Source organism: Aedes albopictus, chromosome 3 (genome assembly GCF_035046485.1).
Source record: "Aedes albopictus strain Foshan chromosome 3, AalbF5, whole genome shotgun sequence".
Lineage (NCBI taxonomy): Eukaryota > Metazoa > Arthropoda > Insecta > Diptera > Culicidae > Aedes > Aedes albopictus.
In genome coordinates, this window is record NC_085138.1 from 235,782,317 (window position 1) to 235,796,164 (window position 13,848).

At 41.6% G+C, this 13,848-nt stretch overlaps 1 long non-coding RNA gene across 2 annotated transcripts in view; it reads right to left on the reverse strand.

Annotated features, from left to right (window-relative positions):
* Positions 1-4,945: 4,945 nt before the first annotated feature.
* Positions 4,946-13,848, reverse strand: part of LOC115264745 (uncharacterized) — a 60,328-nt gene continuing 51,425 nt past the window's right edge. The window contains exons 2-5 of one of the 2 annotated variants that reach the window (XR_009998696.1): positions 8,053-8,184; positions 5,777-5,888; positions 5,169-5,320; positions 4,946-5,101 (exon numbers count right to left, since the gene is read on the reverse strand). This is a non-coding gene — a long non-coding RNA (uncharacterized LOC115264745). The remainder of the gene's footprint in view (positions 5,102-5,168; positions 5,321-5,776; positions 5,889-8,052; positions 8,185-13,848) is intronic. The other variant, XR_003896314.2, reaches the window with a different exon arrangement.

Sequence of the window (13,848 nt, forward strand, 5' to 3'; positions counted from 1 at the left end):
CTCTGAAGGAATCTTGGAAGGAGTTCCTGGAGGAACAATTTAGAAATCTCAGAAAGGATCCCAGAGGGAACTTCTGAAGAAACCCTGACACAAATCTTAGATGGCGCTCCCTGAGAAATCATATTAGAATAACTAGATAATAGATCAGAAAAATGGTCGCAGTGATAAGTTACCCTACAAAAAAAAAAAACATTTACTGCGTTTCCTATTCATATGGGACAGTTATGCGATCATGGGCAGTGCAGGTTTAGTGTATATAGATTTTCCCGCCAATCGATCCAGTTGTCTCCGAGTCTATTAGGGTCAGATAGACATAAATTCTTTTATATATACAGTCCTGATTGATTCGTTGGCGGCTCGTTAGATAGGCTGTCTCGATGGTTGGATGTTCACTGGTTGGGGCAAAACCCAACTAAACAGCTTTGTCAATGTCAAAATCGAAGTCAAAACGAATTTGACGTCTGATCACCGTCACATCGCAGCTCCTATATACAGATCGTTTGTGCAAGTATGTGAGTGTTTCGTGACGTATTTCTCGTCACTTGCGTGTGTCTAAAGCATTTCGATCAGTTGTCAAATGCCCCAACGAACGAACACGATTCGCTAATCGGGACGTAGTTGTCACCCAATCAGCGAATCCTGTACATAGATTTTGATGACAATTACCCTAGAATGTCATATGCAAATTGCAATGATCCTGCCAAAAATTCTTTGAGGGTCACATCTGAATTTCATTAAAACTCTTCAAACTAATATACTCACTTTAAGCACAGACAAACATACGTAACACTCTTCAAAACGACTTGGCACATGCATTTGACGATCAATTCAAATTTCATTTGATTCGCGCGATCGTGCCACCAGATGCGCTAGTGTTTGATCGCTTTGACGTTTGCCAGTGTATACGTTGCTGAATGATGCAAACGAAAATTATGGGCAATTTGTGTAGTAGTGTGCGTGTCAGCAAAACGTCAAATCGAAAGCCATCATGGCCAACAGTGTCGCGCGCGGTTCTACCAACAGGTGGCAGTGTGCTCATGAAAATGACACCGGGCAAAAGTTTTTGATGGATTTCCTCTAATAGTTACGTCTGTTTGTCTGTGCTTTAAGTCCTTTGAAAGCAGCCAGCGAAAATCCTGAAGATAATGAATTTAAATTTCATTACTGGAGCTGATACTAACGGACTCAGAGCTTTCGCGAATAAATCAAAGAAAATCTCAAAAAAAAAAAATGCGCCAGAAATCAACCAATAATATTGTAATAATGCGCCGAAAAATCATCCAACACAGATTGTCAAAAATTCGAATAGTAGTAGCTCTACAGATACGAACAGTATTTTTTATGTGCTGGCGAGAAAAATAAAATATGTCGCTTTCTGATCGGCGTGAGAAATTTTGTTCGGCGGCGTTGAAAAATTTAAACAGCGGCGCGCCGGGTCAATTCAAGTGGTGGCGGCGGCGTAGAAAAAAAAATCGGCGACGGCGGTGCACACGTCTAATTGTTAGGAGAATCATTTCATTGTTGATGTAGTTTTTTTTGAACTACCTACAGTAAATTGATACTCATTTTCGGCATACATTGTTACAAGTTTGAAGTGATTTGTATTGCTTTTTTTTGTAATTCTTGAATATAGACTTTTTGAATGCAAGCTTCATACTGAGAGTAAACTGTAAATTTATGAACACATGGAAATGTGTGCGATTTTTTTTTTATTATAGAGGCTTTAAACCAACGGGTTCATTCACCTCTTAATGTGTGCGATATGACGGGGTCCTTTTGTTGCAGGGTGCATGCTGTAACATGTTTAACTGTGTATTTTTCACAAATGAACCCCTGTAACAGTGCCTTGAAGAATTTGCATTTTTTTTTTTCCTGCCGCACCCTGTAAAAAACTGCATGCATTAAAGTCGGAGGATTCTGCTACCTTTAAACACAGTACGATGATCGATGATTAGGACTGTATCGGAAATTAACTATAAACATTCAAAATGCTCTATCTCGACGCACGGTTGGTCTTTTCACTCCAGTTCTTCTATGAAATCTTAGGGGCTATCCATTAATTACGTAAGGGTTTTTGGGGGGAGGGGGGGTTTACAAAATCTTACGAGCCATACAAAAATATTTTGTTCTTCATACAAAAAATCTTACAAGGGGGGGTGGGGGTGTCGAAAAACCGTGAAAAATCCCTTACGTAATAAATGGACAGCCCCTAACAGTATAGTTAAGTTTTCAACAGCTTGAAGAAATTTGGAAAATGTTTAGTATTATTGAAAATATGGTTCTATGAGTATACCACACAAAATTACAATCTGTACAAACTGCATTTTTTTTTAATTTTTTGAACGTTTCAAACATTTGTAGCGAAAAAAAATTGTACGGGGAAAAACCTGGAAAATAAGGATTATTACTAGCAGTTATGTACACATAACATATCACTCAAAACCGACTTTTAAAATTCTTATTTTGGAAAGAAAAACCTCCAACATTAAGAATATGGTCTATCCCAAAAAACACCTACTTTTTGGTCGAACTTTGACGCTCTGTTTTAAATATCTTCAGAGGTTATAAAATTCCGTTCTCTGGTAAAACTACCTCTTCAATAGATTTAAATACATACCCAATCGAAAAAAATGCAAATTTTCAACTTTATGTATTTTTTATTTGCGTAATCATTCTTTGAAGACGCATAAAAAAAAAGAGTTCCTCAAAAAATGGCCTTTTTTTATTTTTAAAAATTGCCCCGAATTGCGGAGGGTACTTTTCTTGATAAAAATAATTTTCCAATATCATGAGCATTCTGGAAAAGAATATATTTGCGCAAAAATAAGAGAAAAAATTGAATATTTTCCCACAGTTTTCGCAATTTTAAAATTTTGGGAGGTGTCCAAAATTTTAAAAACATAAAAGTCCAAGTTGAATGATTATTTTTTTGAAAATCAGAACTCCCATTCTTTATTTAAGAGATTTATATAGTATTTCCTAAAATAAAGTTATGTTTATTTCGAACAGATTATTTTTAAGGCAATTGTTAATTTCCGTTACAGTCCTTATTTACACAGGCATTTTCGGCAATATAGCTGCCGAAATATTTATAAGAGTTATCTCTTCTTTCTCAAATTAAGAGGATGTTAGAGCGTTCGAAAAGTCGATGCAATATCACAACAGATTTGATAGTTACATATTGGCAATTTTTCTTCCATTTTTGTTTTGAAAACATATCTGTGGTACTTACCCTTTGATTCGTTCAAATATATATTAATCAATAATATGATATTATAACTACTGGTACACTTACCTGTTCGCTCTGAGAGTATTGACGTTAACATTGAAGCATCATCCAAGCAACACACATGTCATATAAGAGTTACAGCACCGCAAGTTTGGTTGTATTGAAGTTAATTTGACGTAATTCTAGCACTGTTTTGGAATAACGTCAAATTTACTTCCGTAAAACCCAAACTTGCACTACCGTAACTCTTATATGACAGCCAAGTTTGCTTAGGTAGGGGTATGGCATTTCGCATAAAAATGATTGGTGTGACAAGAAATATGTGAACTAAAGCCTGAATCCGCAATAATCGGGACACAGAAAAACAGCTGTAGTTCTGCAATATATACATTGAAATTGCTCAAATTTGAACTAATAACATCTTAAGATGTGTTCACTTCACCTACAAAATTTCATATGCATCAGTGCAGTACTTTTTGTTGTAGCAATGAAAGAGTAGAATGTGCGCCATTTTGGCGCCATTGAATTTTGTACAGCCCCTAGTTTTGCTTGTTAGCGCTGTAACTTTTGAATTTGGCAAATGAAATGGCTGAAATTTTGAACACAAACCTCTCAATCTACATTTGTTGCATATGCAAAATTTCAAAAAAATCGATGCACTATCAACAATTTTATAGACAAAACATGTATTGGGACTGAACGTGATTTTAGCCCCTCAGACAGCAATTAGTCAGAACCCTTTATTGTTTCGATTGTACTATTGAAAGTACTATACCAATAATCATCAAATTTTGCAGGCATAATATACACATAATCAACTACCTTCTGTGAAAATTTCATGAAAATTGGCAGAGAAATTCAAAAGTTATGAATAGGCAAACATTGCACATGAAAAACACGAAACAATTTCACTAACACTCACTCCTATCAACACCAGTAGCTTTCAAACCAATTGATCAAAGTTGATGAAATTTTGCAAGAAAGTGTCTCTATAAGTATCATAACTGGTAACGAAATTTCATAATCATCATCACAGAACTTTGAACTGTAGCGTAAAAGAACAATCTATTATGCGAATGAAAATTAGTCATGATTGTACAAAATGCTTAAAACCACTTCTTTTGTTTTTCATCCACAGTTAAAAGTAATGCATTGATTTTTATGAAATTTAGCACGAGTAATAAACATATACCAAAGAGTTCTCAGTCAAATATTTGGCCAATTTTACCGAATAATAACATAGCTACAGCCGTATTTCTGTGTCCCGATTATTGTGGATACAGACTTTATTTGAGTTACTATTTGTTCTTACTTGAAACTGAATTATGCGAACCGTCTTTATGCGCTATGGGTCACTTCCAACTATCAGGATGTGGCAGATGCTAGTTTCCGCAATTTTTTTACAAAAAGCTATGTGAAAAAAAAACACAACAATGCAATTATCTGAAAAATGACATACCTATGTGACATTAAAATTGTTGGTGCAGTCTTGTCTATTACCAATTGCTGACCATTTGCTTTATCCCCCCAAATGTGCCAGATTACAACAAGATGTTACAATCGCATACAACTGGTATATCTTAATTTCATTAATTCACTTCATATGCCCAAAACACTTCAAAACTAGAAATGAGTCACTTTTCCAGATTACGGCAGGATATAAGGAACATCTATGGAAAGTTTTCGGCATGGAAATTAAATCTATTTAACTGTTCATAATGTAATAGTGTTTTATAATTGCAATCTCCAATCTGTAAATATTGATTCAAAATGCTGCAACATATCACGTTCGTCTTGAACCGTCATCCATTCATGCGTGCTGTGCTATGTCGTGATGTTTTTCCATCTGTGAGTTCCAGGAGCAATGGAAACCTGTGTACGGCATGGAAACAGTTAATAGTGGTGAATTTTAATGCATTCCTCGAGGATGTTTTCTCACCTCTGACCGTTAACAGATATCTGCTCATTAGGAATGGATTGCTTGATGCGAATGGTTAGCCTCGCAGCTGAATTCTCGGATTGGCTGTACCCCAAAGGTCTAGAGCCGACAGTTGCGCTCGAAGTGCTTGTCGTCGATGTCATTGTCACACCCTAAATGAAACAAAAACATCGTCATTGAAAGCATATTTACTTTCAGTGAATAATCCAGTTTTGGACAAATCTGGACGCATTTTGTTTACATCCTGCAGCATTATCAGGAAAAGCTTTTCTCTCTTTTTATTTGTGAATTTTAACTTAAATAGCAATACAACGCATAAAAGCCTTGAATTTAAAACTCGGAACTCTGTTTTTTTAGAAAACCTTGAAAACTATTTACTTATAAAGCCCAAGAGTTTTTCAGGATTAAAATTGTTGTTTGATAAAATTTTGCTTCAGATAGCCAATTCCGCATAGAGACATGTAGTAGGTATAGTAAGACAGAATAGATTTTAAATGTGTTTCATTGTTCACAAGACAAAAAGTGAGCAGTTTAACTGTACACTGAGCATGAATCCAAAAATTCAAGCTTTCCTCATGAGCTTTTCCTTGCTTACTAACCTTACTTACCTCTTGATCTCATCACCTCTTCAACAGGTTGGGTAGAGCTCCGGATGAGAACCGTATCGATTGAACACTTCCATCAGCTACTCGGTACGAAAGCCAAAAGCAAAATATAGGCCTGAAATTGGAAAAAAAAAAACCAGAGAGTTATTAGAAATGTGATGACGCCGATAAAGATCGATTGACATACACTCCCGTTCAAAAGTTTGGGGTCACCCCCTCAAAAACATGTCATTTTTTTAGGCCCATATCTCCGCCAATTTGCGTCCGATTTCAAACCCCTAGGTTTCATTCAAAAGATAATAAGTCAAAGAAACTTTGAACATGATTTAAAAGAAACTTTTTCAAAAAAATTTGTATGTAAACTTAACCCAAAGTTGCCAAATTTTCTAAAAAATGAATATATACTTACGGCAGTGTCGCTGGAAGTTGGGTCGACCAAATTTTAAGATGAGAGCGGTAATATCACCCATTTTCTATTAGCTTTCAACTGCTTTTTACAGAACTTAGCTAAAAAATCTAGAAAAAAAGTTATTAAGTAAATTATTCCTTGGTGTCATCGACCAAAAGTTTGGGGTCACCCCTCAATATGATGTATCGGCCCAAAGTTTGGGGTCACTATCGTAAAACGTGGAAATGTGATTTGGTGATATCTTCGTCATCTATAGTTCAATTTTAATTATTTTTGGCTCATTTCAAAGATAACTAACTAAATTTACGTTTGATGTCTTCAACTTAACGTATTTAACGATTTTTGTATATAAAAATGTTATGTAAAGTTAGCACATTTTACCACGCTTCAAAAAATGAGGCAACTTTACGTTAAGTTTTAGTATGTAAATTTCAACAAATATGTGTGGTTCAATGTCTATGCAGTAAGTATCATTCATTTTGTTTCAAATAAGCCAAGAAGAATTAAAATTGAATGAAAGATGACGAAGATATCAACAAATCCGTTTTCCATGTTTTGCGATAGTGACCCCAAACTTTTGGCCGATACAGCATATTGAGGGGTGACCCCAAACTTTTGGTCGATGACATCAAGGATCAATTTACTTAATAACTTTTGTTCTAGATTTTTTAGCTAAGTTCTGTAAAAAGCAGTTGAAAGCTATTAGAATGGGTCATATTACCGCTCTCATCTTAAAATTTGGTCGACCCCACTTTCAGCGACACTGCCGTAAGTTTAAATTAATTTTTTAGAAAATTTGGCAACTTTGGGTTAAGTTTACATACAAATTTTTTGAAAAAGTTTATTTTAAATCATGTTCAAAATTTCTTTGACTTATTATCTTTTGAATGAAACCTAGGGTTTTGAAATCGGACGCAAATTGGCGGAGATATGGGCCTAAAAAAATGACGTGTTTTTGAGGGGGTGACCCCAAACTTTTGAACGGGAGTGTAAGTGCAGTGCAAACATAAATTGATCCCGGTTGGTAGTACAATACGAGCAGCATCGTTGCGTTGCTGAATCACAAGCGGGATTTCTCGGTATTGCGAAATAACCACCTACGCGTTATCATCATTGAATTGCACCTGTCGTATAAAATGCACTTCCAGTATGGTGAAGCTTTTATGTGATGATATGTATGGATATAGGGTAAATTTGGGTATTTTCAGTAGTTTTGTGTGTCCGTTATGAGGGGTTTTACCGTCCAAATTTTCTGGCCCTTGGTCTTATATTTCAGTTTAGTTAGAAATCTTTCAAGGTAAACTTTAAGTTCCATGATATTCTTCTTCTTCTTCTTTGTGGCTCGCACTGGAACTTGGCCTGCCTCTCTTCAACTTAGTGTTTGTTTCACAAATAATAATTGAAGGGCTTGCTTTACCTGCCTCTCTATGAAGTTGTACATTGTAAGGCAAGTACAATGGTGTACTATGCCCAGAAAAGTCTAGAAAAGATTCCGACCGGATTGGGAATCAAATTCGCCGTTTCCGGATTGACAATCTAAAGCTTAATCCACAATGCCAACTGGAGATACCATGGTATGAATTGAATTCCCCAAATGGAGGAAAATGTGCCTCTGAAGCCGGCCTACTGATACCTGATGAAACTTTGTTACCGGCCATAGCGGTGGGCGCCGGTAACAAAAAGTTAACGTCGTTAACCATTACCGTTGAAGCTTTAAAATTTTTAGACTTTGCTCGGGTAGATCACCAAACATGTTAGATGTGAGTTAAACCATTTTTGTGAATGCGCGTAGGGGGGCTCACAAATAAGATATTTTTTATAAACATTGTATTTTGCTTGTTTTTCAATCATTGTTCATCTTTACGCTCACCTGATCCGTGTGAAAGACAATTTTGAAAGCTTTCGTTTCGCGGATGAATGTTTGCGGTTGCTCTGACTCGCCACAAAACTGACCCGGCTGCCCTCGATTCGATACATCGGTTTTAGCATTTCCGTCCACAATCTGAAAATGGAAGACGAGAAAAAACAACCGCTGATATAATCCGTTGAATTGATTTTGTTGTCATCAACTATTCAATTTGTGTTTCAAGTCATCCTTGAGGGACTTCTATACTGTTATTTTACATTCACATTGCTTTTCGCCTTAGGTAGGTATTCTATGGTGCCTTACTTTATTAAAAATAATAATTCGTTAAATGTTATTATTTATCGATGACGTTGGCTGCCGACGACTTTCAATGACACAGTCGCTCCAGTAGCTCTAGCAATAGCTGTGGCACATCAAAATGATCAAAACCAAAGAATCCAATGTGTTGTTCAAGCAAATGTAACAAAACTACTGAACATCTACATTCGTTACACATTTGCAGCCAATGCCAGATACCTACTGTTATACCCTACCTTTGTATACATGTACCTTGATATTTACATTGCCCCAAATCCTCCCCATATTGAGCCGTTGCGAGTTAGAGTGTAAATCAGAACAAGTAAAAACCCGTTAGCGAACGGACGCGAGTTCGAAACATGTCCGCGGTCGCGGCTGAGAAGCCAATTGAATTATTATAATCTAAAGTGATTAATAAAGTGAATTTGTCGATTAGCTGTTGTGTTCATCATTTCTCTCGGCCGTCACAACAGTTCTGGCGACGAGGATGGCAAATCTGGACAACGTTGCTGCTGCTGCTGCCGGTCGCCTTGCTGCTGCTGCCCGTGCTGCTGCTGGTGTTCCGCCACCAAGTTTCGCGATCGACCCCTTCGATCGGCGGAAACTAAAATGGATGCGGTGGGTGGAACGATTGGAGAACGCGTTCGCCATCTTCGACATCAACGAAGAGGAGATGCGGAAAAGTTTGCTGCTCCACCATATGGGCCCCGAAAGCTACGACATAATCTGCGACAAAATCGCCCCGGAGGCGCCCCGTGCAAAAACGTATCGTCAGATTGTTGACACCTTGGAGGCGTTTTTCAACCCCACCCCGCTTGAGATCAGCGAAAACTTTCGATTCAAGTGCCGTCGCCAAGGCGACAAGGATGCTGCTTCGCCGGACGAGTCGATTGACGAATATTTGGTGGCGCTTCGACGGATTGCGGTAACGTGCAACTTTGGGCAGTACCTGGAAACCGCCCTCCGCAACCAGTTGGTGTTTGGCATCAGGAGAAACGACATCCGAAGCCGGCTGCTGGAGAGAAGGTAGCTCACACTGCAGGACGCTCGCGAGATTGCTGTAAGTATGGAGCTGTCGAAGAAGGGCGGAGCTGAAATCGAAGGTAGCCAAGGTAAGCAGGAGGTCCACAAAGTGCAGCACCAACCAGGTAAGCGGAACAAGTCGAAGGTGAAAATAAACGAAGGGGAAAAGCGTTTTACTCCGAGGGGGGCTGGTGCAAGTGATGTTAGCTGCTACCGCTGCGGTGAGAAATCTCACCTTGCCAACACCTGCAAGCACAAGCACACCGAATGCAAGTTCTGTGGCCTGAAGGGACACCTGGAAAGAGTGTGCATGAAAAAATCCGGCTCGAAGGCCAGTGGTGCGCGATCGTCGGGTAAACAAAGTGCCGTGCAAACGAATTTCGTGGACAATTCCGCAAATGACTATAGTGATGCGAAAACCGATGTGCGCGAGGTGTGTTCCGTAAACACCATTTCGGACAATGCGAAAATTTGGATGAAAGTGCGCGTGAACGGAGTACCGATGCGTTTCGAGGTGGACACGGGATCGCCCGTCACCATCGTGAGTGCGAACTGCTGGAAACAAATGTTCCAGGAAGCGAAACTGCGGCAATGCGATACGAATCTCGTGAGCTATTGCAATACGAACATTGACGTGCTCGGGATAATGGACGCTCGTGTCGAATACGATGGACAGAATTCGCGGTTACCGTTGTACGTCGTGAATTCGGAAAAACATCCGTTGATCGGGCGCGAATGGTTGAGTCGTCTGTCGGTCGATTGGAATGTGCTGCTGCGGAAGGACTATTCGGTGAATGAGATACGGGGAAGTACTTCGGGAAGCAACTGTGCCGCTTCGAATAATGCTGCTGATACTGCTGCCGCCATGAAGGAGGTTCTGCAAAAGTTCCGAGGGTATTCGAGGATTCAATCGGAAAGATCTCCCGTGTCCAAGCCAACTTGCCGCTGAAGAGTGATGCCCGTCCTGTCTTCCTGAAGGCGCGTAAAATCCCGTTCAACCTGCAGAGTGTGGTCGATGCTGAACTAGACAAGCTAGTTGCGGAGGGAGTTCTCACCAAGGTCAACCAGAGTAATTGGGCGACACCGATTGTGCCGGTGAAGAAATCCAACAACCGGGTGCGCATCTGCGGCGATTACAAACAAACCGTCAACCCCAACCTTGTGGTGGACAGGCACCCACTTCCTACGGTGGACGAGCTTTTCGCCTCGCTCGCTGGTGGGAAGAGATTCAGCAAAATCGACCTGGTGCAGGCATACCTGCAGATGGAAGTTGCTCCAGAAGATCGCGAAATCCTCACACTGAGCACCCATCGCGGTCTGTACCGACCAAACCGCCTCATGTACGGAGTGGCATCTGCGCCAGCCATTTGGCAGCGACAAATGGAGGCATTGCTGCAAGGAATCGAGGGTGTCAGCGTGTTCCTAGACGACATTAAGGTAACTGGACCTGATTACGAGACTCATTTGCGCCGATTGGAGGAAGTTTTGCGTCGTCTGGAGGAGAATGGCATCCGAGTCAACCGAGACAAGTGCGAATTTTTTGCGGAGAAGATAGAATACTGCGGATACCTCATCGACGAAGAGGGGATCCACAAGATCCAGAAGAAAGTGGACGCTATCCAGGATATGCGGAGGCCGGAGAACAAGGACGAGGTACGCTCCTTTGTAGGTCTCATCAACTACTACGGTCGATTTTTCCGGGATCTGAGTACCGTTCTCTATCCTCTCAACAACCTGCTGAAGAACGAGGTACCGTTTGAGTGGAGCAAACAGTGCGAGAAGTCTTTTCAAGCGGTGAAGAGGCAAATGCAAGCGGAAACCTGCCTCGTCCACTATTCCCCCGAATTGCCTTTGGTGCTGGCCACCGACGCTTCGCCATACGGCGTGGGAGCCGTACTGAGCCACATCTACCCAGATGGCTCGGAACGCCCGATCCAGTTTGCCTCACAAACGCTGAACCGTACTCAGCAGGCGTACCTACACGTGGATAAGGAAGCGTATGCGATAATATTCGGCGTTAAGAAGTTCTTTCAATTTCTGTACGGCCGGAGATTCGTTTTGGTTACGGACAATCAAGCAGTGACCAAAATCTTCGGGGAACACAAAGGATTACCTGTGATGTCCGCTCTTAGGATGCAGCACTATGCCACCTACCTGCAATCCTTCGATTACGAAATACGGTTTCGGAAGTCGGCAAGCCATGCCAATGCGGATGCGCTCTCTCGAATCCCACTGAAGCTGGTGGATGCAGACAACGTCATCGAAGAGTCGGACTTAGTGGAACTGCATCAAATCGAAACCCTTCCACTTACTGCTGCGGAGTTGGCACAAGCAACTGCCGAGGATTCCTCTGTGAAGAAGCTGATACAAGGAGTCAAATACGGTGTCCTCGTCGAAGGCAAGGACCGGTTCGGAATCGACCAGAGCGAGTTTGCAATGCAAAAAGGCTGTCTGCTGCGTGGTATACGAGTGTACGTGCCGCCGTCTCTTCGGAAGCGAGTCCTTGAGGAGCTGCACTCTACGCACTTCGGAGCAACGCGAACCAAGTCACTGGCAAGAGGCTATTGCTGGTGGAATGGAATGGACAGTGCTATTGAGGAGATGATCGCCAATTGTGTTGAATGCCAGTCGGTGAGGCGTGAACCAACGAAGATGCCGTTACACTGCTGGGAAGCTCCTACTGCGCCGTTCCAAAGGGTCCATGTGGACTTTGCGGGACCATTCATGGACACATACTTTTTCATTCTGGTCGATGCCTTTACCAAGTGGCCGGAGGTGCGAGTATGTAGTTCAATCACTGCTGACAGTACTATCCGGATGTGTCGTGAGATGTTCAGCACTTTTGGAGTACCGTCGGTGCTCGTCAGCGATCACGGTGTCCAATTTACGTCCGAACAATTTCAACAATTCCTGCGAATGAATGGCATCGTGCATAAGATGGGAGCGCCCTACCATCCTGCTACAAACGGGCAAGCGGAGCGGTATGTGCAGACTCTGAAACAGAAGCTGAAGTCGCTGAAATGTACGAAAGCACAGCTGAACGTCGAACTCTGCAACATATTGCTAACATACCGGAAGATGATACATCCTGCCACCGGTCAATCACCTGCGATGATGATGTTTGGCCGGCAGATACGATCGAGAATTGACCTGATGCTACCGAAGAACGAAGTCGTGGATGCGAAGAACCATACAGTGCGAGAGTTCAAGGATGGCGATCGTGTACGTGTTCGGGACTTTCTGTCTACGGACAAATGGAAGTTCGGGAAGATTGCGGAAAAAGTTGGAAAACTTCGGTACACTATCCGCCTGGATGACGGGCGGTGTTGGGAGCGTCACATTGACCACATCGTCGGTGTGGGCGCTTACCTTCCGGATACATCACCGAACAGTGCCAGAAATGAAAATGAGTACCGCTACAGTCCGGGAATAGCTGCTTCTCCATCGACAGTAGCGACTCCTGAACGATCCGTGAGTTCATCAACGTCTTCATCAAGTGCTCCGGTCTGTGCTCCGGAGACGCCAGCTGGTCGACGACCGGCACTACCTGATCCTGTCCAAGAACCGGAGGAAGGACCTCCGAATCCCAGAGTCACACCAGTTGCCGCGCAAGTGGCTACAACACCCTTGAGACGATCAACCAGGGTGATCAAGGCTCCAACAAGATTGAATTTGTAACTTTTCTTTGCAATGTAATTTTCTTTTGTAACGAGCTCGAAGAACTTTCTTTTTACGAGAGGGAGAGATGTTATACCCTACCTTTGTATACATGTACCTTGATATTTACATTGCCCCAAATCCTCCCCATATTGAGCCGTTGCGAGTTAGAGTGTAAATCAGAACAAGTAAAAACCCGTTAGCGAACGGACGCGAGTTCGAAACATGTCCGCGGTCGCGGCTGAGAAGCCAATTGAATTATTATAATCTAAAGTGATTAATAAAGTGAATTTGTCGATTAGCTGTTGTGTTCATCATTTCTCTCGGCCGTCACAACACCTACATACACTCATTCCACTAAATACCCATTAGCATAAGTTTCATCAGCAAAGCCATCATCATCAGCAAGTGGCATACTTTCGTTCTGAATGCGGCTCTCGTTGGTTATCGCTTCCGCATATCAACCATTTGATTTCGTACGATGGCTCATTGATTGCTTGTTGGATGCTGTCGAAGCTGGGATTCAATTTGAAAATAGGGCTAACCGTAGACAGACTGTTCGAACTGGTGGCAGACCATCTGCTTGAGATGCAAATCCGACGTCAATGTAAAGCTGATCCTCTTAATAAGATAAAGAATCTGCTGGCAAATATCAGAGGTCATCCTAACAACCACCGATGATTTCCAATCTGACAACGTGTGGCCCGACAGCCGGAATTCCGTAATAGAAACTATCGTATATGGATGGGTTTGGCTATGGTTGTCTATTGGCGTATGGTGCATGCTTCCGGGGAAAAACTCGAATCAGATCGTAGCCAAATG